This window comes from Lithobates pipiens, unplaced genomic scaffold (genome assembly GCF_037356315.1).
Source record: "Lithobates pipiens isolate NorthernLeopardFrog02 unplaced genomic scaffold, aLitPip1_a1.2 Scaffold_25, whole genome shotgun sequence".
Classification (NCBI taxonomy): Eukaryota; Metazoa; Chordata; class Amphibia; order Anura; family Ranidae; genus Lithobates; species Lithobates pipiens.
Window position 1 is genome coordinate 110,897,868 of NW_027507787.1, and position 26,334 is coordinate 110,924,201.

The 26,334-nt window shown below is 41.5% G+C and overlaps 1 long non-coding RNA gene across 1 annotated transcript in view; it reads right to left on the reverse strand.

The window, feature by feature from the left end:
- The window catches only part of LOC143930471 (uncharacterized), a 48,798-nt gene that overhangs the window by 1,969 nt on the left and 20,495 nt on the right, over nt 1-26,334 (reverse strand). Inside the window, exon 2 of the long non-coding RNA XR_013262777.1 lies at nt 17,841-18,004. This is a non-coding gene — a long non-coding RNA (uncharacterized LOC143930471). The remainder of the gene's footprint in view (nt 1-17,840; nt 18,005-26,334) is intronic.

A 26,334-nucleotide genomic window follows, 5' to 3' on the forward strand; every position in this document is an offset into this window, starting at 1 on the left:
GCCGGTGGTTGTGGGGGTCTGTGGGCGGGGGGCTTATCAGAATCTGGAAGCCCCTTTAACAAGGGGACCCCCAGATCCTGCCCCCCCTGTTTGAAATGGTAAGGGAGTACAAAAGTACCCCTACCATTTCACAAAGAAAGTGTAAAAAATAGTTAAATAAGATGGGCGGCACAGTGGTGTAGTGGTTAGCACTCTCACCTAACACTAAAAAGGGTTGCTGGTTCGAATCCCAACCATGACACTACCTGCCTGGAGTTTGCATGTTCTCCCTGTGCCTGCGTGGGTTTCCTCTGGGTACTCCAGTTTCCTCCCACACTCCAAAGACATGCAGGTAGGTTAATTGGCTTCTGTCCAAAATTGGCCTTAGTATATGAATGGACCTTAGATTGTGGGCTCCTTGAGGGTAGGGACCAATGTGAGTGCAATGTACAGGGATAGGGGTAGACACTCACTCAGGTTGAACTGGATGGACTGGTGTCTTTATTCAACCTTACTAACTATGAAAACTTTGAAGACAAACACACTTTTGAAAAATTCCTTTCTTAAAAATAAAAAAATAAAAAAGATTCCAGCGGTGGTAATCCACTCTTGCTATCAAGCGACGGATGATCATCTCTCTGGGGTCCAGCGATGGCTGATCTGATCCAGCGCAGTCCATCCATGTATCCATCTTCTGTCTCCACTCTTGGAGACACTGCGGGGTGCCGATGCCTGACGTGTCTTATATTAGGAGGGCGGGGCCACACATCACCTGTCCCCGCCCCCTCTGATGCTAATGAGGGAAGCCGGGGTTCCCCAATGATGTATGGGTGACCCCCGCCCCCCTCTGATGTAACGCAGGTTTCCGTTAAAAAAAACCTGCCGTTTTTAAAACTTTTTTTGCATTGATCCATGTCCCCTGGGACAGGACCCAGGTCCCCAAACACTTTTTAGGACAGTAACTTGCATATTAGCCTTTAAAATTAGCACTTTAGATTTTGAACGTTCGAGTCCCATAGACTTTAATAGGGTTCTAAAGTTCACATGAAGTTTAGGTCTGTTCGCAGGTTCTGGTGCGAACCGAACAGGGGGGTGTTCGGCTCATCCTTACTCCTCTACATAGGGAACTTACATAGTAAGGTTACACTCAAAGGAGTCAATTAGAACTAGAGTGGTTGAGAAAGGGTGGATGAGTGGGTTGATTGGTTGGAAGTATTAAGAGGGATGGGATTTGGGTTTAATTTGATAAAGATTTCCTTATTTTTTGTTTTTTTCCCCTTTCTCTCTACTCATCTATGGGTACTGTCAAGATTTGCTCCTTTAGTGTTAGAGGATTAAATAACGCAATAAAAAAGATCACAAATCCTACACTCTCTCCATAAACAGGGTGTGGGTATTATCTTCTTCCAGGAGACGCATTTTCATTCAGATCATATACCAAAAACACAAAATGGGTATTACCCAACATGGTTTCACGATACCTACGCTTACTCAAAATCTAGAGGGGTCTCTATAGCAATACATAAGTTAATGCCCCACCAGGTTATAGAAAATGGATAAACCGAGATGGGAGGGCAATATTATTAAAGTTAAATATATATGGCAAGAAGTAAACATTCATTAATATATATCTACCAAACGTGAATCAGATTAAAGTGGGCAACCGATTAATAAGGGAACTTATGGAAAGAGCAGAGGGGGGTGACAGTAGTTGGAGGTGACTTTAATTTTGTTTTTGATCGAGAGAGGGACACTACAGCACCATCAGGGTACCAAAAAAAAAAAAAAGATTTAAACAAGTTCTTGAGAGACACCAATTAGTGGATATATGGAGAGTAATGCATCCAACAGAGAAGGATTATACATTTCACTCAAAAGTTTATGATACATATCATAGATTGGATTATTTTTTGATAAATTCATTGGGAATGGCTATAGTCTCCTCTTCAAAAATAGGCAGTTTTCTTTGGTCGGACCATGGCCCTCTCTTTTTGGAGATAGACATGGCAAACTGTATTACACCAAGAGGTACATGGAAATTAAATGACAATTTACTATATGATGAAGAGTGTATCTCGGAAATAAGGTCAGCAATATTGAATTTTACACAAGATCATATAAAACGACAGTATGTCATTACCTATTCAATGGGAAAAATTAAAATGTATAGAGAGAGGTTTATTTATAAAACACGAAGCTAGGCTCAAGAAAGTAAAAAGGAAATAGAATAATATTGCTTCAACAGGAAATCATAGAATTAGAAAAACATAAAAAGAATCCAATACAAAGAATATTAATGGAATTAACAGATAAAAGATTAGAATTATGTACATTATTAAATGAACAATCATTAAAGATAAGGGATAGAAATCGTACATTATATTATCAATATGGAAACAAACCCAGTAAATTATTAGTTAGAGCCTTACGCCAGCAAATAAATACAGCCATTGTGAAAATCAAGACAGAAACAGGGAACATGGTATATGACCCAGAAAGTATTTTGGAAACATTTCATACATTCTATTCAGGATTGTATAATATATCTAATCAAGTAGCAGAACAGGACTCCAAAATTTATCAACATAAAATAAAGCAATATATAAAAGATACTGCTATGCCAACTTTAACATCAATAGAGATAGAACAATTAGAAAATGAGTTTTCAGAGACCGAAATTCTGAAAGAAATTGACTTATTAAAAATAGGTAAAAGTCCAGTCCGGACAGTTTTAATCCACGGTTTTATAAAATATTTTAAGATCTAATAGTTCCAATTATGAAATGGACCTTTACCTCAGTATTGCTAACTCAACAAAGTTCCACAAAGTATGCAGGCATATATCTCACTTATACCTAAACCAGACAAAGACCACACACTTCGTGGAAATTATCGACCAATATCGCTGACAAATGTTGACCTTCTAATATATTAAAAAATAATAGCTAATAGACTTACTCCGAAGTTACCGAGAGCTATCCATCTTGATCAAGTGGGATTTATAGAAGGCCAAGAAGCAAGGGATAACACCTTGAAGACCTTAAAGCGGGATTCCGCTCTTTTTTTTTTTTTTTCTTACCTGTGTCACAGGTGGGCGAGTGCTACCTTCGATTGGCATCCACGTCCGGCGTTTATTTGACCCCCGGCGCGACAAATCTTTTCCTCAGGATGACTTATAAAAACCTGCTCTGGCGGTTTCCATTTTAACTGTGGGCGTCTGAAGCCCACAGGCATTTACTTCCTGGTATATGATGACGTCTGGCTCCCAGCATGCTCCGCTCCATCTTGCACATGCTCAGTGTGCAATAGTGGTAATGGCAGATACAGCTGCCTGCCCACTTTAAAAATGGCAAATTCGTACACGCCCTCGTCACGTGACCGGCGTCCTAACGAAATCTCGCGAGATTTCGCAATTTCATTGTCCCCCATGGATTCATGGGAAATAGCTTACAAATTTCCCAGGGACCATTGCGAGGACGATAGCCACGCCTACTCCCACGGGAGGACAACCCGGAAGTCAGCTGAAACATCAGAAATAAAAGGTAAGTAAATATTTTTTTTTTCAGGGTTCGTTTTCACCAGGCGCATCTGACCCGGCCATCACCAGGCGCATCTGACCCGGCCATCACCAGGCCCATCTGACGCCCGCCATCACCAGGCCCATCTGACGCCCGCCATCACCAGGCCCATCTGACGCCCGCCATCACCAGGCCCATCTGACGCCCGCCATCACCAGGCCCATCTGACGCCCGCCATCACCAGGCCCATCTGACGCCCGCCATCACCAGGCCCATCTGACGCCCGCCATCACCAGGCCCATCTGACGCCCGCCATCACCAGGCCCATCTGACGCCCGCCATCAGGCCCATCTGACGCCCGCCATATTCCGCCCGCCATCTGACATCTTCCGCCCGCCATCTGACATCTGCCTGTCAACATGACTAAAAGGTCGTACAGCGCAGAGGAGGCTTTCCAGATGCTCCAGAGTATGTCGGACGAGAGTAGCGGGGAACTCTCTCCGTCAGACTCGGATATCGATTATGAGCCAGTGGAAAGCAGTGGCTCCGAGATGGAAACCGAGGAAGATAGAATCCTAACAAGGAGAAACGGGAGAAATGAGCAGGCGCAGACATCAAACAGCAGCGCACCACTCCAGGATGATATGCAGGCATCCACCAGCAGCGCAGCACTCCGGGATAGGCAGGCATCCACCAGCAGTTCTGCAACCTTCCTTGAAGATAGGCCAGATACTAGCAACGGAGCATCCCATCAACGAGGCAGTGCCCATACTAGCCTTCCAGATGTTCTGCTGTATCCAACATGGCTGCCCGATACGTCAGTAGAACCTGTTATTCCCCTTTTTACATCCCAGCCAGGCCCTCAGATACAGACGGAAAATGTAACCCCACTTTATTATTTTCATTTATTTTTTACCAATGATCTCCTAACCGACATTGTGGAGCAATGTAATCTATATGCCAGCCAACATATAGCCAACAATCCCAGTTCTTCCTATGCCCGTCCTTTTTTTTGGAAACCCCTCACCGTGGAAGAATTTAAAATTTTCCTTGGCCTAACCCTCAACATGGGGCTAACAAAAAAAAAAATGAAGTCCATTCCTACTGGTCTACCCAACCACATGCCGGTCTATTCATCAATTATGCCCAGAAACCGTTATGAGATGATCATGAGATTTTTACATTTCAATAACAATGCCCAATGCCTCCCTCGAAATCATCCCAGTTATGATAAATTATTCAAAATTCGGCCCCTAATCAATTTTTTTTCCGCCAGTTTCAAACAGATGTTTACCCCTGATAAAAATATTTGTGTGGATGAATCCCTATTACACTTCACTGGGCGACTTGGAATACAACAATACATACCCAGTAAAAGAGCCAGACGTGGGGTAAAATTTTATAAGGCGTGTGACAGGGCCACGGGTTACACATATGACTTCATAATTTATGAGGGAAAAGACCGACAGCTAAACCCCCCTGGATGCCCTACCTACATGGGAACAAGTGGCAAAATTGTCTGGCAGCTGATCCAACCATTGCTTGGGAAAGGTTACCACCTGTATGTAGACAATTTCTACACAAGTCTCCCACTTTTCCGCCATCTGTACCTAAAGCAGACTGTGGCCTGTGGGACAGCACGGACCAACCGCAAAGGCTTCCCACAGATATTGGTCACCAAGAAATTGAAACCGGGTGAAATGGCCAGTATGCGGACTGACGAGGTACTAGCGGTGAAGTGGAGAGATAAAAAGAAAAAGAGATGTCAACATCCTTTCCACAATACACAATGACACCTTGGTGGAACTGCAAAGAAGAAAAGGCCCCATCCAGAAGCCAAAATGTATCCACGAGTATAACTTATACATGGGGGGGGTGGATATGAATGACCAGATGATGCAGCCCTACTTGGCCACCAGGAGATCACTGTTTTGGTACAAGAAAGTCGCCGTTTATTTGATGCAACTGGCCATGTTCAATTCGTATATTATTTTTTCTAAGAGCACCCAAAGTTCCCTGACCTATCTAAGATTTCAAGAAGATGTCATCACAGCCCTTGTCTATCCCCATGGCCAACCCACTCAACTAATTCGGTCTGATGCAGTAGCCAGACTCCATGAAAGGCACTTTCCCGACATCCTCCCTCCTACCCAAACAGGTCGCAAACCCCCAAAAAAAATGCCGTGTGTGTACAAGTAGAGGAATTCGCCGTGACACCCGATACTACTGTCCAGACTGTCCCTCCCAGCCAGGCCTCTGCATTGGAACTTGCTATCGAAGCTATCATACTTCAGTAAACTATTAGTAAAGTGAAGATGATTTCTTTCCAGTTTGCACTTTCTGCCATTTCTGTGTATGACCCAGACTGTTAAATGATTATGCCTCTGCCAAACATAATTCTGCCTTCAACGTGAATTGACCTCGGCCTGTTAAATGACCATGCTTTTTGCCTGCCTCCTGAACTGATCATTTGCCCTGCCACTGTACAGCACAGGGGTCTCACATGTGAGGGGCTCCAGAAAAAGTTTTCCGAGTGGAGAAAACCTTTTTCTCCATGTTTTTCGTTTTCTTGGATTAGGGTCTGGAGACTCGGAGGCTTCGTAGAGATTTGGGTGGGAAGAAGCCTCTACCCCTGTCCTCGGGTCTTACCTGACCAAGGCCCAATGTACAAAGTGCCGCCTGCTGCCATCTGAACTGGCCCTGCCTTTGCCTGCCACCTGAACTGGCCATGCCTGTGCCTGCCACCTGAACTGGACATGCCTATGCCTGAACTGCCTGCTAAACCTTGGACTGTACTGAACCATGTTCATAATTTTCCATATCTGTCTGCTGCCTGGACAATTCCTGGACATTTCCTTTGGCTGTCTAGAAAATGCTTTGACTGCTCTGGAACGGTGTCCCTGCCTGCTAAAACCACAGGTGAGCCTTTGTTTTACCCTTTGCTCAGCAGAATGTATTTTGGTGTGTAATTATTGGTGTGTACATGCTATATGTTAGAAGCCTGAAGGTGGTACTTGTATGTTGGGCTTCTGTATGCGGCCAGGCTGTGGAAAAGTCTGACACATGGGGTATCGCCATACTCAGGACGAGTAGCAGAATGTATTTTGGGGTGTCATTTTGGCTATGTACATGTTATGTGTTAGAAAGATCTTCTAAATTGACAACTTTGTGAAAAAAAAATAGGTTTTCATTTTCTTTCCACGTTTTCCAAAAACTTGTGGAAAGAAATTATATGTTCAAAAGACTCATTATGCCTCATAGAATATACATTAGGTTGTTTTCTTTCCAAAATGTGGTCACTTTGTGGTTAATTCTATTGTCCTGGTGCTCCAGGGCCTTCAAAAATGTAATAGGTACTCAGGAAATGAAATGTGTTTCATGTGTTGAAATGTGTTAATTTATGCCTTTAGAACGCCTGATGGTGCTACATGGATGTTGGGCCTCTGTATGTGGCCAGGCTGTGGAAAAGTCTGACACATGGGGTATCTCCATACTCAGGACGAATAGCAGAATGCATTTTGGGGTGTAATTGCAATTATGCCTGCACCATGTGTGAGAAATAACTTGTAAATATGATAATTTAGTCAAGAAAAAAAAAAATTATATATATATATTTCTTAATTTTGCAAAGCATTGTGGGGAAAAAATTGCAACTTCAAAAAATTCACTACGCCTCTTACCAATTACCGCAGACTGTCTTCTTTCCAAAAAGGGGTAATTTGGGGGGTTATTGTACTGTCCTGACATTTTAGGGCCTCAAGAACTGAGATAGGCCATCAGTGCATTAGGATTGATACATTTTCAATTATGCATAGCATGGCTTGTAGGCTCTATAACTTTCACACAAACTAATGATCATACACTTATCAGGATTTTTTTTTACCAAAGACATGTAGTAGAATACATTTTGGCCTAAATTTTTGCCAAAATTCTATTTTTTTGGTTTCTTTTAAAAGAGAAATCAGAAAATTTTGTTTTTTTTTTCAAAAAATTCGCTCTTTTTTCGCTTATATTACCAAAAATAAATGAAGTGGTGAATAAATACCACCAAAAGAAAGCTCTATTTGTGTGAACAAAATGATAAAAAATTCATTTTGTTACAGTGTAGCATGACTGAGTAATTGTCATTCAAAGTGAGAGAGCACTGAAAGCTGAAAATTGGTCTGGGAAGGAAGGGGGGTTTAAGTGTCCTGTATTGAGGTGGTTAAACAATATATGCTGAATTAAATAATTTTAAGGCTAATTATAATAAATCTGAAGCCTTGAATATTACACTCCCTATTAATACTGTTGAATAGCTTAAAAAAAAAAATTCTTTTAAATGGCAATGCAATGCAATGCAATGAAGTATCTGGGTATACATATACCTAGAGAACTAGAGAAAATCCAGGAATATAATTACCTTCTAATAATGCACAAAATAATAAAGATGCTTCAACAGTATGATAGGGGGCGTTTTTCATGGATAGGCCGTATAAATATCATAAAAATGGGCATACTCCCGAAAATACTGTATGTTTTTCAAACAGTTCCGATTTTTCTCCCAAACATCAACTATCGGGAGCTTCATATGGACGTGTAAACCAGCTAGGATTGGAAGGGAAGTTCTAACTAGGTTAAAAAGGGATGGGGCATCGATTTACCTTAGGACAGTGTTCGTGGCCAGGATTGTGGACTGGTTCCACAACATGGAAGGTAAGCAATGGGTAAAACTGGAGGAGGAGATTGTGGGCATTAAATTGAAATCACTGCCATGGATAAAAAAAGAAAATAGACCTCCTAAAGAAGAGATACCGTCTCTGGTGTCCTCAATATTGAAGATATGGGACGGTTTGGTGAAGAGGGGAATAGGATCCACCTATGTGGGCCCAATGACACCCCTCTTCTGCAACCCTGAATTTCTACCAGCAAAAGAAGCCATGACCTTTCTGAAATGGCAGAGAAGCGAGGACATAAGGATTATACAGGTAATGGAGGATGGGAAACTTCCCCGGTTTGAAGCCCTGAGAAGGGAGCATGAAAAGAAGTGGATGCAATACAAGCAACTTCATAAATTTATAACTGCCCTTAAAAGAAGGGGGGCACTGGATAGAACACCGACTCCATTGAAACTATTATTTTTGCAAGAACAGAAACCAATACATACAAATTTGAAAAAACCTCTATTGAGTGGGATTATAAAGGCAACAATATAAAGAAGAAACAATTATAAAACATATAAATGTATTCACATAATCACAAAATATACATAACACAGAAGAAAAAGCCAGATAACAGAACAGCACTATATATTATACATAATATTTAAGAACAATTCAAGGGTGAGAGAGTGATACTGTCTGCTTATGCGTTCCAAGACCTCCAGAAACTAGTGGAAATGGAATAAACGTATCATCCAATGCGTTTCGATATTTTGACAATATAATCTTCTTCAGGGATGAAACATTGTATCATTCTCTATAATAAATTGGCCAAAATTCATTACATTTGTGACACTTGTATCAAGAAAAACCTTCATCTGTTAACACAAATAATATGTATCAAGGTATAAAAAAAAAAAAAAAAAAAAAAAAAAAAAAAAAAAACAGAACCCCAAATGATCTTACCCTATCGCAGGGGGATAAGGGGCTGAAAGATCTACAGGGGAGGGGATGGGATGAACTTAGGACCCAGATCCAATCTAGCTATATAGAAAAGGAACAGATTGCATTTAGATTTGTCATCTTTTTACTTTAATCTTAGAAAAACCCTTGGAAGAAAGTTGGCCTTACTCTGGCACATTGGCACAAGTTGGCCTTACAGAGATATATCAGAGAAAACATCATCCCTATAGGTTTGAGAAGTCAGATTTTTCCAATATTAGAGAATATTTCTAAAGAGCTTAAAACCAATTGGGAAGCCAAACTTAATGAGTGTTCTAAAAATCTTATGTTATTATTACAAAATGAATAGACAACAATTAGAGGCTATAGACACAGAAATTAATCTATTGTATGCCAAACTATTCCCGCTGAAAGAGCATGAAAATTATACACATTTAGAAAATAAGCTTAGAGAACATCTCATAACATTTGGGAAACAAACCCTAATTAAAAAAGAAAAGAAATATTGGCGAGATAAAAATGCCTTCAGTGAGGGTCGGGCATACAAATGGAATAGTGATAAAAAAGATAGAAAATTCAAAACCAAAAGAACTTGAATCAAGATGGTACAAGCAAGGTGAATGATTATTCCTCTGATACTCCATCTAACTCCTCCTCCTCAGCTTCCTCCCACACAGGTCAACTCTTCGGTAAAAGAAAGGGACTGTCCCCCAAACAGTATGAGATGGAAGGGGAGGTCCAACAAACAAGTAAGAAAACCACACTTGATTTCCATATGGAGCCAACAAAGAGTGGAAGGGGCAGTGGAAGAGGTATTTCTTCGAAAGAGGCTTCTTCGAATAGAGGTAAAAACAACACAACTAATTCTAAAGATCAAGGGGCAATACCTAAAACCCCACATACCCAACTTGATGATTTTTTTAGACAGAAGCAAGATACCACCACTGTCCCAACCACCTGTGACACAACTGGAAATGGAGTTGCCCACGACCAAGGTAATGCAGGAGAGAGATTGAATGTTATTGATCTATCCTCGCCACTTGTTAACCCAGGTAGAACGTGAGGTACATGAGGGCCTTTCTGTCCCAATGCAAGTAATGATAATTTTGAGACCATCAAAGATTTAAACCTTTTTGCTAGAAAGCTCTTTTTTAAGAGTTTATATACCAAACAAGGCAACAAGGAGCCAGAATTGGCATCAAACTTGAAAGCTGCCGATTTTCAGGTACATTGTGATTTAAATCTGTTATAACAAGAGAATGCATCATTGGATGAAACATGGGAGGAGTACCTGGATTTTGAGGAACCTGTGGGGGAGGCTAAGGGAGATCCTATTAAAAAATTCAAAAGAAGGTCACACAAATTTTCCACCCCTTAATCAAAATCCCACCTTGGCAATATTCATTAGACAGGTCACTAAGGAGATTGAAACCCTAGGAAAAGAAAGGGTTCCCCAGAATCTAAACCCAGATCGGAAACATGCTCTTAAATCCCTTAAAAATAATTTAGAAATCACAATTAAAACATCGGACAAGGGAGGAAACATTGTCCTTATGGACAATGTCAACTATGAAAACGTGCTTAAAAATACTTAAAAATGCTCAATGCTATTGGAAAATCTTTGCATCATTAGTTGATAGATTCAACACTGAATTCTATACACTAATTTATGAAGCCTACAATGAGGATGTTATCACCAAGGACACCTGGGATTTTGTTAGAACCAGACATCCTCGATTACCAACTATGTATGCCCTGCCTAAGGTCCATAAGAATCCCACAATCCCCCGGAAGACCTATAATTTCAGGGAATGGATGCATTTTGGAGGGTATAAGTCAAATTATTGACCAATACCTCAGACCCCATGTAATGGACCTTCCTTCGTATGTGAAAGATACAATCCATCTTTTACAAATACTAGAGGAATTAGTGATTCCACAATCTGCATTTTTAGTTACCATCGATGTGGACTCACTTTACAAAAGTATCCCACACGATTTAGGAATTGCAGCCATTGATAGAGTTCTTAGGCAAAGGACCATTACGGACTGGAAGTTCAATCTGTCAATTTGTCATACAGATGCTGGAATACATATTGAAACATAATGTCTTTCTCTTTGGGGGCTCCCACTACCTCCAGGTGCAGGGGGTGGCTATGGGGACGTGCTGTGCACCCTCATATGTCACCCTATACCTGGGGGAGTGGGAGAAAGATTTTTTGTCTGGGGAGCAGTCATCGATGTATACACGCCACATATTGATGTGGCAGCAATACATCGAAGATGTTCTAATTATCTGGGATGGCCCTGAACTCATGTTGAAGGAATGCCTACAACTAATGAATCAAAATACTTTCAATCTCTTTTTTACCATGACCTATAATCTGAAGTAAGTGAATTTTTTGGCTGTTAGTATCCAAAAAGAGCCCAATGGAAGACTAAGAAGCACATTATATAGAAAGGAGACTGCAGGAAATAAATTACTTTGTGCAGATAGCTTCCATCCAGAACCCCTCAAGAAATCCATCCCATTTAGTCAATTTTTAAGAATAAGAAGAAATTGTACATCTGATGAGGATTTTCAAAAGGAATCAGACGACCTTACAAGGAGATTACTAAACAGGGGTTATACTAAATCTTCACTCAAAAAAGCTTTTAATCGAGTTAAAAGCCTCAACAGAAAGAACTTTTTTTAAATCCAAAACAAAAAGGCGTGATAATACCAATAGAATTATACTCAGATTCTCAAATGAACATGAGCATATTAGAAAAATTATCAATAAAAATATTGGTCAATCCTTACAGAAGGTTCTATCTTAAAAACTCTTGTTGGCCCTAGACCACAAATTACCTACAAGAAAGAATGTTCACTTGGGAACATACTTACCCTGAGTGAATACAAGGGCAATAAGAGAAAAGACCCTTGTAAAACCTGGGGCACATACCCGTGTGGGTCATGCTCCCAATGTGGTGTGATAGGTAGGAGGACCACACTGGCACTGCATAATAGAGAGACATTCACCCTGAAGCATTATGCTTCTTGTAAAACCGAGGGGGTGGTCTACCTTATGCAGTGCCAGTGTGGTGCCTTCTAGGTAGGCAAAACTAAACAAGAGTTTGGAAAAAGAGTAAGCACATGCACAGAATGCGCATATGCAACCTATATGTACCTTTAGGTAGACATATTTCTCAACAACACAACTATAGACTTCCTTGGGTGAACTTTACAGTACTTGACAGGTTACATATACCCATAAGGGGGGGGGATTGGAACAAGTGTCTGCTCCAGCGTGAAATTCGCTGGATTAGACACTTGAGAGCCACAACCCCTCCTGGCCTCAATGAGGCAGAGAGTTTTAGGCTATTGTTAGAGGGCTTCAGTCGGTTAGTTACCACTTGGATTATGATAATTAATTCTATTACTATGTTATATCAGTTGAATCTATTATGTATAGATCCTTTATGGGAAACTTTATTGAAGCATGGTCTGGATCATTCATTTGACTTGGGCCACTGGGAATTTCCTGTTCATGAATCCGGGGGGGTCTTTTTGATTACATTAGAGGTTAGCCCAGTATGTTTTTTTTTGCCGTTTTATTCTTTATTGAATTGTCTGTCTGCGGACTAATTTTGTATGGTTCACTGATTCTAGACATCAGCATCTTTCCCTCTGGGAAGTTTTTTTGGAGGCTTGAGGAGAGTTTATCTCCCCCTTCTCACCCCTCCGTATTGGAGGAGGGTTATGTAGGTATTTCCCCCCTGTGCTCAGCATCTCTGTCCGGCAAAGGGGAGGCCCCCTGGTGGAGATTTACCACTTGCAGGGAGCCCTATCTTCTGGAAGCCCCCCCTTTTCAATGGAGGGAAATACCAGAATATTCTTGCTGGTGGTTATTAGCCCTATATGAGATTCATGGCTGCACAGTCATAGTCACGTGCAGCTCTGGCTCTCTACTTTTGGTGGTGGTTGAATTATCGAAATACGTTGGATGATCCGGTTATTCCATTGCCACTAGTTTCTGGAGGTCTTGGAACGCATAAGCAGACAGTGTCACTCTCTCACCCTTGAATTGGTTTTTATTATTATGTATAATGTGTAGTGCTGTTCTGTTATCTGGCTTTTTCTTCTGTGTTATGTATATTTTGTGATTATGTGAATAAATTTATCTTTTTTATAATTTTCTTCTTCTTTATATTGTTGCCTTTATAATTCCACTCAATCGATGTTTTTTCAAATTAAGGGCGGCACAGCGGTGTAGGGGTTAGCACTCTTGCCTAGCAGTAAAAAGGGTCGCTGGTTCAAATCCCAATCACATCACTACCTGCCTGGAGTTTGCATGTTCTCCCTGTGCCTGCTTGGGTTTCCTCTGGGTACCCCAGTTTCATCCCACACTCCAAAGACATGCAGGTGGGTTAATTGGCTTCTGTCCAAAATTGGCCCTAGTATATGAATGGGGACCTTGGATTGTGGGCCCCTTGAGGGTAGGGACCAATGTGAGTGTGCAATGTACAGGGATAGGGACAATTGACACTCACTCAGGTTGAACTGGATGGACTGATGTCGTTATTCAACCTTACCGACTGTGTAACTATGAATTTGTATTCATTAGAAGGGATGATGGCAACTACATGCCACTGGTTATGAGCTAGAATTTTTCATACAGAAACCAATACATAACCTAAATCTAATGTATATAAATATTTAATACCTGTAAAGAATATTAAAGTTATATTAAAAAATGGGAACATGAATTAGGGATAGATATCCTCAGAGCCAAGTGGGACAAAGCAATTACATTAACACATAAGATGTCAATCTCTAGTAAGCATCAAGAAAGAAATTATAAATTATTGGTGAGATGGTACAGGTGTCCAAAGGATATGCATAGAATTAATCCAGAGAATAAAAACACCTGTTGGAGGTGTCAAGGGGAGATACTGTAGTTACAATGTCACATATTTGGTATTTCTGCCCAGAGATTCAGAAGTTCTGGAAAAAAATATATAAAATATATCGAGACATGACGGGGAGCAATTTACAACCAGATGTATTGGTTTCTGTACTGTCTATGATTCCGGAGTCAATTAAAAAAAATAAAGAAAGGTATATTAAAACACTTCTTAACAGCAGCAAGAACAGTTATATCAAGAAAATTGAAAAATTAGATAGTACCCACAATAGAAGAATGGATAATAGAGATGGACGAGATGCGTTTCCTGGAAGAAAGAATTGTGATTGAAAAAGATCTGAAAAGGCAGATAATGATAACTTGGCAAAAATGGGAAGAGTATGAAGCAAGATCATCATTATCATCAGTAAGATAGGATGATAACCTAAGTCAAGATAGAGGAGAGAGAAATATAGAGGAGAAGGGGTTTGGTTTAAGGTGGAGGGGGAAGGGGGCTTTTCCCTTTTTTTTTTTTTTTGGTGTGTGAATGAATGAGTGTGATAGGGTGGTAGGATGAGGGTGAAAGACAATTAGAAGGGTTACATATGGATATTGAAATGTAAATAATATCTGAGTGGAAATAGAATGTAATCCGATAGTATAGTGAAATAGAAAAGGGATTTATAAATGTTGGATGAGCAAAATTATTAAAAAAATGTTTTGTTAATTAAAGATTATAAAAAAATGAATATAAAGGGAAAAATAGAGGCAGCATAACAAGCGTTTGAGAATTGTTACCTTTCAATATAGCTTTTAGCTTGTAATAGGATAACCCCCTTAACATATTGGTAGCCTATCAAGCTCCCCCTCAAGGTTAACCCGGAGGTGGAACAGGAAAATCAGCTCTGTTCATAGCAATTCAGCTTCTTTTCTGGCCAATAATGAATGACCTACAATAATATAAAATCCTCGACTGCCATTTGATGATTTTTGTCTTGGATAAAAGTAGAGATCCTGATTCCGAGTCACAGTTCATTAAATTTTTCAGTGCTGATGAGATCGCAGCTGTTATCTGATAAAATTGAACAACTATTACTAGGCTCTGCTGAGTAAAGCCCCCTTGGCTTCTCTTAACAGAAATACTATACACTCCACTTTGTCAGCAGTTTTGAATTCATCTTCGCAACAAGATGATAGGAATAATCTTACCAACTGAGCAGCGGCGGCCAGTCTATTACTTCCTGGTTTCTCCCCTCTCCACTGAACACAAAGGGATTAGTCTTCACGGCGGCCATCTTTTTGTAGCCCGCCGGAAGTGACTTTGTTCTCATCCTGAGGACAAAGAAAGCAGCCAGGCGGATGCTGGTCAGCACGATTGATTGTGCCACAAAGCATCTGTAAACCCCGTCAATGAAGCGTCACGTCTGCAATCTCATGCGTTCCCCTTTGACAATGTCCTCTATGACGAAACGCATCTGGGAAGACACGCAGTGACGCCATCACGCTACACGAGGGGAGGATGGGCTCCCGAATATTGCCGGCCGGCTTTGTTTTTATGCGATTGATACAAGTTTGTTTCTATTATTGGGAAACATCCTGTGAAGTACATATATAACGATTACAGCATGAGGTCTGATACCAGTACGTTATAAGCTCCTTCGGTATATGCTTCAGGCTGCTTATGTGACAGAGTTAAATGCTACTTATACTTTGGCATGTGGTAAGAGCAATATCATCTCGAGGGGCAGGCATTTCTTTCACTTCATTTTACATGTGTGGAGTCACCGTGGTGATTTAAGCGAGATATTGAATTGGACTTTGTAATTTTTTTGCCTCTTTCTCAATCTGCACAAATTAGAGATTTTTATAGAAAAGCCATTTTCAGGAATTGGTGATCTACTAATGTCGATGTACATGTAAAGACTGAATAGATTAACTATTTATGATTTTTTTTAGTTTCAATTGTATTTATATTTATTGGTATTTTTAATATTTAATTTTAGCTGGTGCAGCTCTCTAGTTTGTTTTTCTCCTCTCCATAGTGCACTGCGTCTGGTGCACTTAGTTCAAGGACATTTAGTTTTTTCTTGAAGGGGCCGTTTCAAATTTTTTTTTTTTTTATTAATTTTTTTTTTGCAACTACAGCAGGGGATGGCGGCGCCCAGGCACCCCCTATGGACGGGCTGCCACTGTGGCCCTGTACACAGGGTCAGATTTTCCCAGATAGAAAAAGTACACCATCCTTGTGCAGCAGTTGGAGGCTTACCAGAAATATATGACCACTAAATAGTGCTCAGACCCACATTAGATCAGTATAAGATTCACAAGATTATCTGATCACAGAGTCTCAATATGTGTATCCTGGATCCCTATTACTCCCTCAGGAGCAACGGTTCATGGCCAGATCTCATATAGCAGCCAATATAAAAACAAATTAAACATATTAAATTTAGTAAAAAACAGTATTGCTCCCCTCTTCCCCATAGCACCGCTCCCCTTTCACATCCTCCTCCTATCACAATAATGTGCTCTGCCACCACCTTCAAATCATCACCACCCCCCCCCCCCCCACACACACACACACACACACACACACACACACACACACACACACACAGCACTGCTGTCTTCATGTCAACCCTGCCTTTCCATCCATAGCCATGTCTTTTTTGCCTATCTTACACAGAGTGGAGAGCAGCCGGGAGGCACAGCAGCACTGGATGAAGGGAAGGGGAGTGGCGGGGGCTTCTGAGGTTAACTTTTCCTATTAACAAGCAGGTGATTGGTTGCTAGTTTCCTAGCATTCTATCACCTGCAAGTTGATAGGAAAAGTTAAATTCATCCAGCTCCCTCCCCGCCCCCTGCCCTTCATTCAGTGCCGCTGTGCCTCCCAGCTGTCTCACTGCTATCCCCTGCCGCCCGTTCCCCACGCTGCCTTGAAAATGACAGTGGTGGGGGCCAGGTGGTTGGAAGGAAGGCTCCTAAATGGTGCGACCGCAGGAGCGCATGCCTGCCCTAGAGACTCAGTGCTATGGGCCTCCAGATTCAAGGCTATAGCCCCAGTAGCCACCTCCTAGTGATGCCACTGAGTGTGACCATTTTTCCAAATCTCTTTTCTTTTGGTCGTTAAGGCCTGCGATACTTAGAGGAGTTCAAGCCTGAGGGAAAAAAATTAAAAGTCTGCAGCTACAAATACTGTAGCAGCTGACTTTAAATGTATAAACACTTACCTGTCCAGGGATCCCTCAATGTTGGCACCCTAAGCTAATCCGCCCATCAGCTCCGGGTGTAGGCGCCGGCCATATTTACTAAGGGAAGTGGGAGCGGGTACCTGGTTTTGACAGGTATACCCTCCCCATGAAATGTTCCAAATGTGGCAGCAGAGGGGGGAGGAAGAAAACATTTTTGGGTGGAGCTCTGCTTTAAGGACCCTAAAGTGACCCCTTATGAGAGATGGTGTATGCAGGATGGTGGTTGGGGAGGGGGGGGGTCTCTATTATATACCAATCTTGAAAAGAAGGAAAGAGAAACTCTTTCAAGTATAATGGGATTTTGATAGAGACTATGTCTGTTAATAAGGTGAACACCAGAGACGATAATTCAAGAAAATATAAATGTATTCATAATAACAGCGGTAAAAACAACTATAGTACAAATTTTCGATTATAGACCATAAGATTATATTTGACAATTGAAATCAGATGTGTAGATATGTATGAAGAACCAACATGTTTCGTAAGATGCTTCGTCAGGGTACTGCACATATCAATGATTTAATCTAATTACATAAGATATAAGTGCGTCATTAGTATAACAACCTCACTTTTAATAAATTTTAACAGTTTCGTGCTCACCTGGTCTTCTAGAAGGTCAGACACCCCATTACACCTCTACCTATTAGTCTGCCCATCATGCAATACAAATTTGCGGCTAATTCCTGATGGGTGTCAGCTCCAAATGGGATAGCCAGTGGGGAGATTGGATCATGCTTATTGCCACTTTGTGTAGCCAGAGTAATCTAAAAAGCAAATTAGACAAATAGTGATTATAGTAGAGAAATAAAATAGGGTTGTAGTCCACAAAGATGGACTCATATATATAGTAATAATATAAATTAAGAAATGATAGACAAAGCGCCCAAGCACTTGTCACAAATTCTCTATAAAATAAGCCTATGCAAAAAGGATTTAAAACATAATCATAAGAATTTGTTTGGCAAGGCTATATATGGTAGATGAAGGGAATAAGCTTGCACAAAGACATATAAAAACATTATAGTCAGTATGTAGCTACTATAATAATAAACCGGCATAGCAATGGTGGGGTGCAAATGCACCATCATCCACCAATCATAGCCGACCAAGGCTGGAAGCGTGTGTCAATACTAAAAGCCTAAAGATAGAGAATATGGCTTGCTTATATCCCTCTCAATGACTGTCCTTACCTAGTAACAAGAGTTATAATGGATCCTTTTGTGGGAGGTCAGCGGCTGCAGTGTATGATGGTACACCGCACCTCGGACATCAAGATGCTTGTATCGTATGATACCGGCACCGCCATTGTTTATATCTGCGATCCCACCAGAAATAAAGGGTCACGGCTGACCCCTGACATCACTTCTGGTCCGGGCGTCCCTGGAAGCGCACATGAGCAGCAATCTCAACTGATTGAGATGATGCATCAGTGCCAACAGTCACACGCTGGACAGCGTGGACGGGAAGTGAGGAGGGACAAAGATCTTCCCACCTCATTCCCAGGGACGCACAAAAATCCCCACTAATGGCTGAAAGCTGCAAAGAATCCTGTCAGCGCACTGTAGAAGGGAATGAAGTGCACAACCCCCAAAGAAGACCAAATGTAACCATTTTACAAAAAATTGTAAAGTAAACAATCTCACATATAAAAACATTTGTTTTGTCCATATTATAATGCATTTCTTTTAAAATGTATACCAACTTAAAGTGATCATGACTGTATTAGGAAAACAACCTTACATATAGGCATGAATAACACCAAAAGGCATACAGATATTGGTGATGCTGGATATAAGGCCAAACTTGACCAAGCTGGTGTTTACAGGACCAACTATTACCATTACAGCCATGGTGTAGACACAATGTAACATATTTTAGAGAAAGAGTTTGAATGATAGGGCCGTATTTAATACAAGGGATTATAACTATGGTTGAGCCCCACATGCTTACATATGGGAGTATTTAACCGTACTGCGGCAGCATGGCTCGGCTGCGCAAATCGCCGTTATGCTATGTCGTAGCATAAACGGCCACTAGGGCCCCCCGCTTGCTCCCCAAGCCAATGTGAGTGCCCGGCAGTCTCGATCATCGCCGGGCTCTCGCGATCATTCGGGGCAAACGGAGAACTGTGAGCTGTGTGTATAAACACACAGTTTCCAGTTCTCTGAGCAGTGAACTAACAGATCGTCTGTTCATATAGAGAATGAACGGCAATCTGTTAGTTTTCCTGCACAGTCTCATCCCCCTTCAGTTAGAACACTCCCTAGGATACATATTAACCCCTTCACTGCCCCCTAGTGTTAACCCCTTCACTGCCAGTGACATTTTTACAGCAATTTTAATCGCACTGATCGCTGTATTAATGCCAATGGTCCCAAAAATGTGTCAAAATTGTCCGACATGTCCGCCATAATGCCGCAGTCACAATAAAAAGCACTTATTGCCACCATTACTAGTAAAAAAAAAAAAATGAATAAAAATGCCATAAAACTATACCCTATTTTGTAAACGCTATAACTTTTGCGCAAACCTATCAATATACGCTTATTGCATTTTCTTTTACCAAAAATAAGTAGAAGAATACATATTGCCCTAAACTGAGGGAAACATTTTTTTTATATATTTTTTGGGGATATTTATTATAGCAAAAAGTTAAAAAGAATGTGTTTTTTCAAAATTGTCGCTCTTTTTTTGTTTATAGCGCAAAAAATAAAAACTGCAGAGGTGATCAAATACCACCAAAAGAAAGCTCCATTTGTGGGAAAAAAAGGACGTAAATTTTGGTTGGGAGCCATGCCGCACGGCCACGCAATTGTCAGTTAAAGGGACGCAGTGCCGAATCGCAAAAAGTGGTCTGGTCTTTGGCCAGACAAATGGTCTGGGGCTTAAGTGGTTAATAGCCCGGCATCTAAGTAGTATAGATTGTCCTGTATTCGTTTAGCAAAACCAAAATTGGTTTTCCCAATATAAAATGCACCACACCTGCACATTGCCAAATGGACAATGCCGATAGTACGACAGTCAGCATAGCCCTTTAACTTATGGATCCGATTTTTTGATCGCTATTTAAAAAGAAAAAGTAAGTCTGCAGGGACTTAGAATACAGATTTTCCCATCCTTCGAGGTGACGGATGTCCCCTTTAAACAAGAATGAGAACAGAATATCAATCAATGTTCAGCACATATGATGCTAATGTTGAGAGAAAAACAGTAGGGACCTGATAGCACTAGACAGGGAGATTGAGACACTAAGAGCCAGTGGGAATCAATACTCCACAAATATGGAGTTTAAAAAGAAGGAACAAGATCTACTACAGCACCTAGAAAAGTATAACAAAAATGATGTACTAAGAAAGGAGCAAAAACTTTACAAAGACCAACTGGCATTCTCAGGCGGATATGCATATAAATGGCAGAAAGAGTTCTCTAATAAAAGGGGCAAATCCTATAGACAAAATCTTTACTCTGACAAAACACCATATAAATCTGACTCTGATGTCTCTGTTTCATCATCCTTTGTCTCTTCCCAGAAACCATCCAACAAAGCCCCACGAGGACCGACGGGAAAAGTATGCGCACCTAAAGGTGGTAACAACAGTGATTATCAGTCCCAGGGGGGTACAAACAAAAAATGTATTGTCTCTCCAAAAAAACATATGTCCACAAATTCACATGTAGAATTAGCGGACGCAGTATATGATGACCCCCCCAATGGATGCAACCGCCTCCTTACTTATGTTTTCAGATGAAAAAAGAGTGAACAAATACCCCCACGAGATCTTGGTGCGACCCTAAAACCAGCCAACCCAGAAATACCAACCAGAGTTTAGTCCCTTTAGGTCCTGCTCTCAATCCCACGGCCACACCTGTAATGTACACACGGATTGGCAAGATAGACCCGTTCGAGGTCAAACAGATAACACCCAATCAGGGCTAGATATTATTAACGTCTCCTCGTACGATCTATCCCCAATTGAAATTGAGGCACTAAAACTCAGCTTAAGTTTTTGTGCATCACAAATGATTGACAAATTTACCCTCATAAAAGATCTGCATCTTTTTACAAGAAATCTTACGTACAATTATATCTTTGGTAGCAATAGGGGTAAGGTAGCAGGAGGTGAGGAAGACATCTATAAAGGCTTCAAAGTTCAGGACTTCAGGCCCCTCAAAATACTCATCCAGCTTTTGGTTGAAAATGAGAGCGCTGCAGACCTAAATGAATCTACCTCAGATGAGGAAGAGCCAGATATCGAGATAACCCCAGAACCATCTAAGTTCAAAGCCAAATCACAGAAGTTTCCGAATTTACAGATATGCCCAGCTGTTTGGGCGTTCTTAAAACAAACTATGAAACAAATGTAGGATCTTACATTTCCACGATATGCCAAGGACAATTTGTCACAAGCACAGCAGATAGCACTTAATAATATTATGCACAATGATAACATCATAGTGAAACCATCTGATAAAGGTGGAAATGTAGGGGCGTTAGATAAAACCCAGTACACCGCTATGTCTACAAAAATCCCAAAAAAAAAAAAATCAGGAATGGTATCAACTGGTCCCACATGAAAACATTGAACGAAGTTAGATCCCAATATCTTTCTATAATCCATCAGGCATATCAAGAGACTCTTTTTGTTAAAGATTTGCTAGAATATCTTTAGATTAAGGCTGCTTTCACACTGGGGCGGTATTCAGGCGTTACAGCGCTAGAAATAGCGCCTGTGTAACGCCTGAAAAAAACCGGCCCCTTTAACTCCAGTGTGAAAGCCGGAGGGCTTTCACACTGGAGCGATGCGCTGGCAGGACGGTGAAAAAAGTCCTGCTAGCCGCATCTTTGCAGCGGTGAAGGAGCGGTGTATTCACCGCTCCTATACCGCTCGTACCCATTGAAATCAATGGGACACCGCGGCAATACCGCCGGCAAAGCGCCGCTGCAGCGGCGCTTTGCGGGCGGGTTTAACCCCTTTTCGGCCGCTAGCGGGGGTTAAAACCACCCCGCTAGCGCCCGCACACCGCCGCTAAAACGACGGTAAAGTGCCGCTAAAAATATCGGCGCTTTACCGCCGACGCTGCTCCCGCCCCAGTGTGAAAGCAGCCTTAATGGCCGGTTACACCAACATTTTATTCATTACCGAAGGTTCATAAGAGTATGGTTAATCCTCCCGAACGCCCGATAGTGTCAGGAATAGGATGCCACACTGAGACGGCCAGCAAATATGTAGATAGTAAGCTATGCCCTTATGTCATGTCTCTACTCTCATACCTAAAAGGACACCTTAGAACTATGAATAGTTATTGGAGGGACTAACTATAACATCTGGGGCCATTATGGCAGCTATAGACATTGAGGCGCTATACTCCAGCATTCCCCATAAAAAGGTATAGAATTTATCTAAAAATTTCTAAAAGAACAAGACACTAACAATTGGAAGCATTGTCAGTTTGTATCCACGTTGCTGGAGCATATTCTCACAACCAACATCTTCATGTTCAATGGCTCCACCTACCTCCAGGTACAGGGGGTAGCGATGGGGACTTTGTGTGCCCCATCATATGCCAACCTGTACCTGGGGGGATGGGAGAGAGCCTTGTTCTCCGATGACAGTGCATCAATATACCTCCGCCACATTTTGCTTTGGTGGAGGTATATCGATGACGTTCTGCTCATCTCACCTAGGGAACTGTCTGAATTCATGCTATTTTTATCTCACAATGAGTTCAACTTAACATTTACAATCCAATCAGAAACTAAGAGTATTAAATTTTTGTATTTACACCTCTTTCTTGACCCAGATGGTACAATTTATAGCAGCCTCTATAGAAATGAGACATCTTCGGGAGCCGGAGCAGACAAGGGATACCTAACACACCCACCCATTACCCTTCCTTCCACTTGCCTCAGAATCACCTTCCTTCCCTTCAGTTTGACAGACAATCACACTATCCTGAGACGTTTTTCCTAGCCAGGCAACATTTTTTAGTTATCATTGATACCTATAGAGGGAACCTCGGGTTTCCTGGAGAATTGCACTTCCCCAATTGCCTTCCAGCTCATAACACAAAAGTACATGACACTCTTTTACGACCGCAATTTCTCTTTCCGGAGGCTAGAGAGATATATATCTAAAAGTCCAAACGCATAGCTCCTCCGCCCCCCCCCCCCTTACCCCACTATGTCCAATAGACTAAGGTTTAACTGTTCCAACACCGGGGGGTATAAGGTCGCCAGATATGGTTCTGTTCAACAAAAGTGTGAAGTTTTTCTTTTTTATGTGCACATGTGTAGGTCACCTGGAATTAGCCTGCTTTGTCTGTTTAGTTTTCATGTACGGCTTATGCTAAAGAATGTAATGTTTGATGCTGTACCTGTACTCTGTAAAACTCAAATAAAAATAATTTGGGAAAAAGTAAAAAAAAAATAAAAATAAATTAGACATCTGGCAATTAGGGATGAGCCGAACAACCCCCGGTTCGGTTCGTACCAGAACTTTCGAACGTACCCCACGTTCGTTACGAACGTTAGAACCACATTGAAGTCTATGGGACTCGAACGTTCGAAATGAAAAGTGCTAATTTTAATGGCTAATATGCAAGATACTGTCCTAAAAAGGGTTTGGGGACCTGGCTCCTGCCCCAGGGGACATGGGTCAATGCCTAAAATGTTTTTAAAAATGGCAGTTTTGGTGGAAGCATTGATTTTAACCACTACAATACAGGGCACTTTCGCCCCCTTCCTTCCCAGCCCAATTTTCTGCTTTCATCGCTCTAGCGCTTTCAGTGACAATTGCGCGGTCATGCTACACTGTACCCAAATGAAATTTTTATCATTTTGTTCGCACAAATAGAGCTTTATTTTGGTGGTATTTATTCACGACTCCGTTTTTAATTTTTTGCGATATAAGCGCAAAAAAGCGGAAATTTGGAAAAAAAACTATTTTCTTTTTACTATTTTAAAAGAAATCCAATAAAATCTAATTTGTTTTTGGTAAAAAAAATTCAGTTAAGTGTATAATAATTGGTTTGTGTGATCACGGACATATGTACGCAAATGATCATGTACATATGTGTGCAGGTGATCACGTACATATGTGTGCACATAATCATTGGGACAAGTGATTTTAGTGGGACATATGTGGGGGACATGTTTTTATTATTAGGGACATGTGTTTTTATTTTTTGGGGACATGTATGTTTTGGGGACATGTGTGTTATGGGGACATATGTGGGGACTGTGTTTACACTGTGTGGTGTGTTGTGTGTTTACACTAGACTGAAGATCATTGAGTAAAAAGCTGTAAAAAACAGCTCATACTCACTGATCATCAGCCGGCTGCAGCAATCTGCTCTCCTCTCCTCAGCGATGACTTCTGTGTGAGGAGAGGAGGAGCCGATTGCCTAGCAACCGGCTGTTTGTTTACATCACATGACGGCCGTGATTGGACACGGCCGTCATGTGATCAGGAGGGCCAATCACAGAGCCCTCCTGCCGATCTGAGATGCGCCATGTCCGGGTGACACGGGCGCATCCTCCTGATGGACGTTCCTGAACGTCCTATCAGGAGTAGACGGCTCCCACCCGGCCGTATATGTGCATTGGCCGGGTGGGAAGTGGTTAATGACGATTAAAGTGAAAAAAAAAAGTGAAATATTCCTGTAAATATGGTGCCTGGGGGGGGTGTCTGTAGTATGCCTGTGAAGTGCCACGTGTTTCCCGTGTTTAGAACAGTCCCTGCACAAAATGACATTTAATGAAATAACACCATTTAAAACTGCTTGCGGTTTTAATGTTATATCTGGTTCCTGCAATATGGTTGAAAATCATTCAGAAAAATGGCATGGGTAGCCCTCCCTGCCCATTACCAGCCTATTTGGGTCTTGTACGCATATTAAGGGGAACCCTGTACCCATATTAAAAAAAGGAAATGCGTGTGGCCCCCAGGCCCTATATACTCAGAACAGCAGTATACAGGCGGTGCAAACAAGACAGGGACTGTGTAGGTTTGTTGTGTTAAGTTGAATCTGTTTGTAATTTTCAACTGGTACATTTTTAAATTGTAGCTCCAGTCAAAAAAACTATTTTTAAGCTTTTTGGAAAACATAGGGAAGGGTTATCACCCCTGTATAATTTGTTTTGTCGTCCATCTTTTTTCATCTCACTTGCTGTTGTCTCCTTCCGTTTGCAAGTAGGAGATGTTTGTAAGTTGGATGTTTGAAAGTAGGGGCCTGCCCTATATGCTCTGCAGAAATGGCGGAACAAGGTGTTGGTTTTGCCACAACATTGTAAGCCCTCAAAGTGACTCTTGGTGGGCGCTGGAGCGCCCTGCTGTGAACGATTATATCAAGAATTGTAATTACATACCATTGTTGAACAGTGGTAGAAAAATTGACCTTTGGTGGTTGTGGTGCTGGTGCCACAACACTATAAATCCTCACCGTTACTCTGGGTGGGCACAGGAAGGGGCCCTCCTGTGAAATATTATATCAAGAATTGTAATTACATGTCCCTGTTAAACAGGGGCAGAAACATTTGGCCTTAGGCACTGCTGCTGGTGCCACCACACTGCAACCTCTGCCATATACTCTAGTTTTATTGCAGGAATTAGCCCTGCTGCAAAGCATTGCATCAAAAATTGTACTTAAACGCCCCTGTTAAACAGGGGCAGAAAAATTGGGCTGATGGCATCAACCAGAAATGTTCTTCCAACATATCAGCGGAGGGGGAAGAGGATAGACAATCAACATAACAACAGGACAGTCACTCAGCATCAGCATAGGCAGTCTTGAAGGGATGTGGTATTTGAAAAAAAATTATTCTGTTACATCAGCTTCAGGTGCTTGGTAGCTGTGGGTGATCCAAGACTGATTCATCTTGATGAAGGTCAGTCGATCAACTGATTCGGTGGACAGGCGCACCCTGTGATGGGTAACAAAGCCACCAGCAGCACTGAAGGTGCGTTCCGAAAGAACGCTGGATGCAGGACAGGCCAGTAGCTCAATTGCATACTGTGCAAGCTCTGGCCAGTGATCCATCCTCAAGACCCAGTAAGCCAGAGGATTTTCGGTGGGAAAGGTGTCCAAGTCTGAC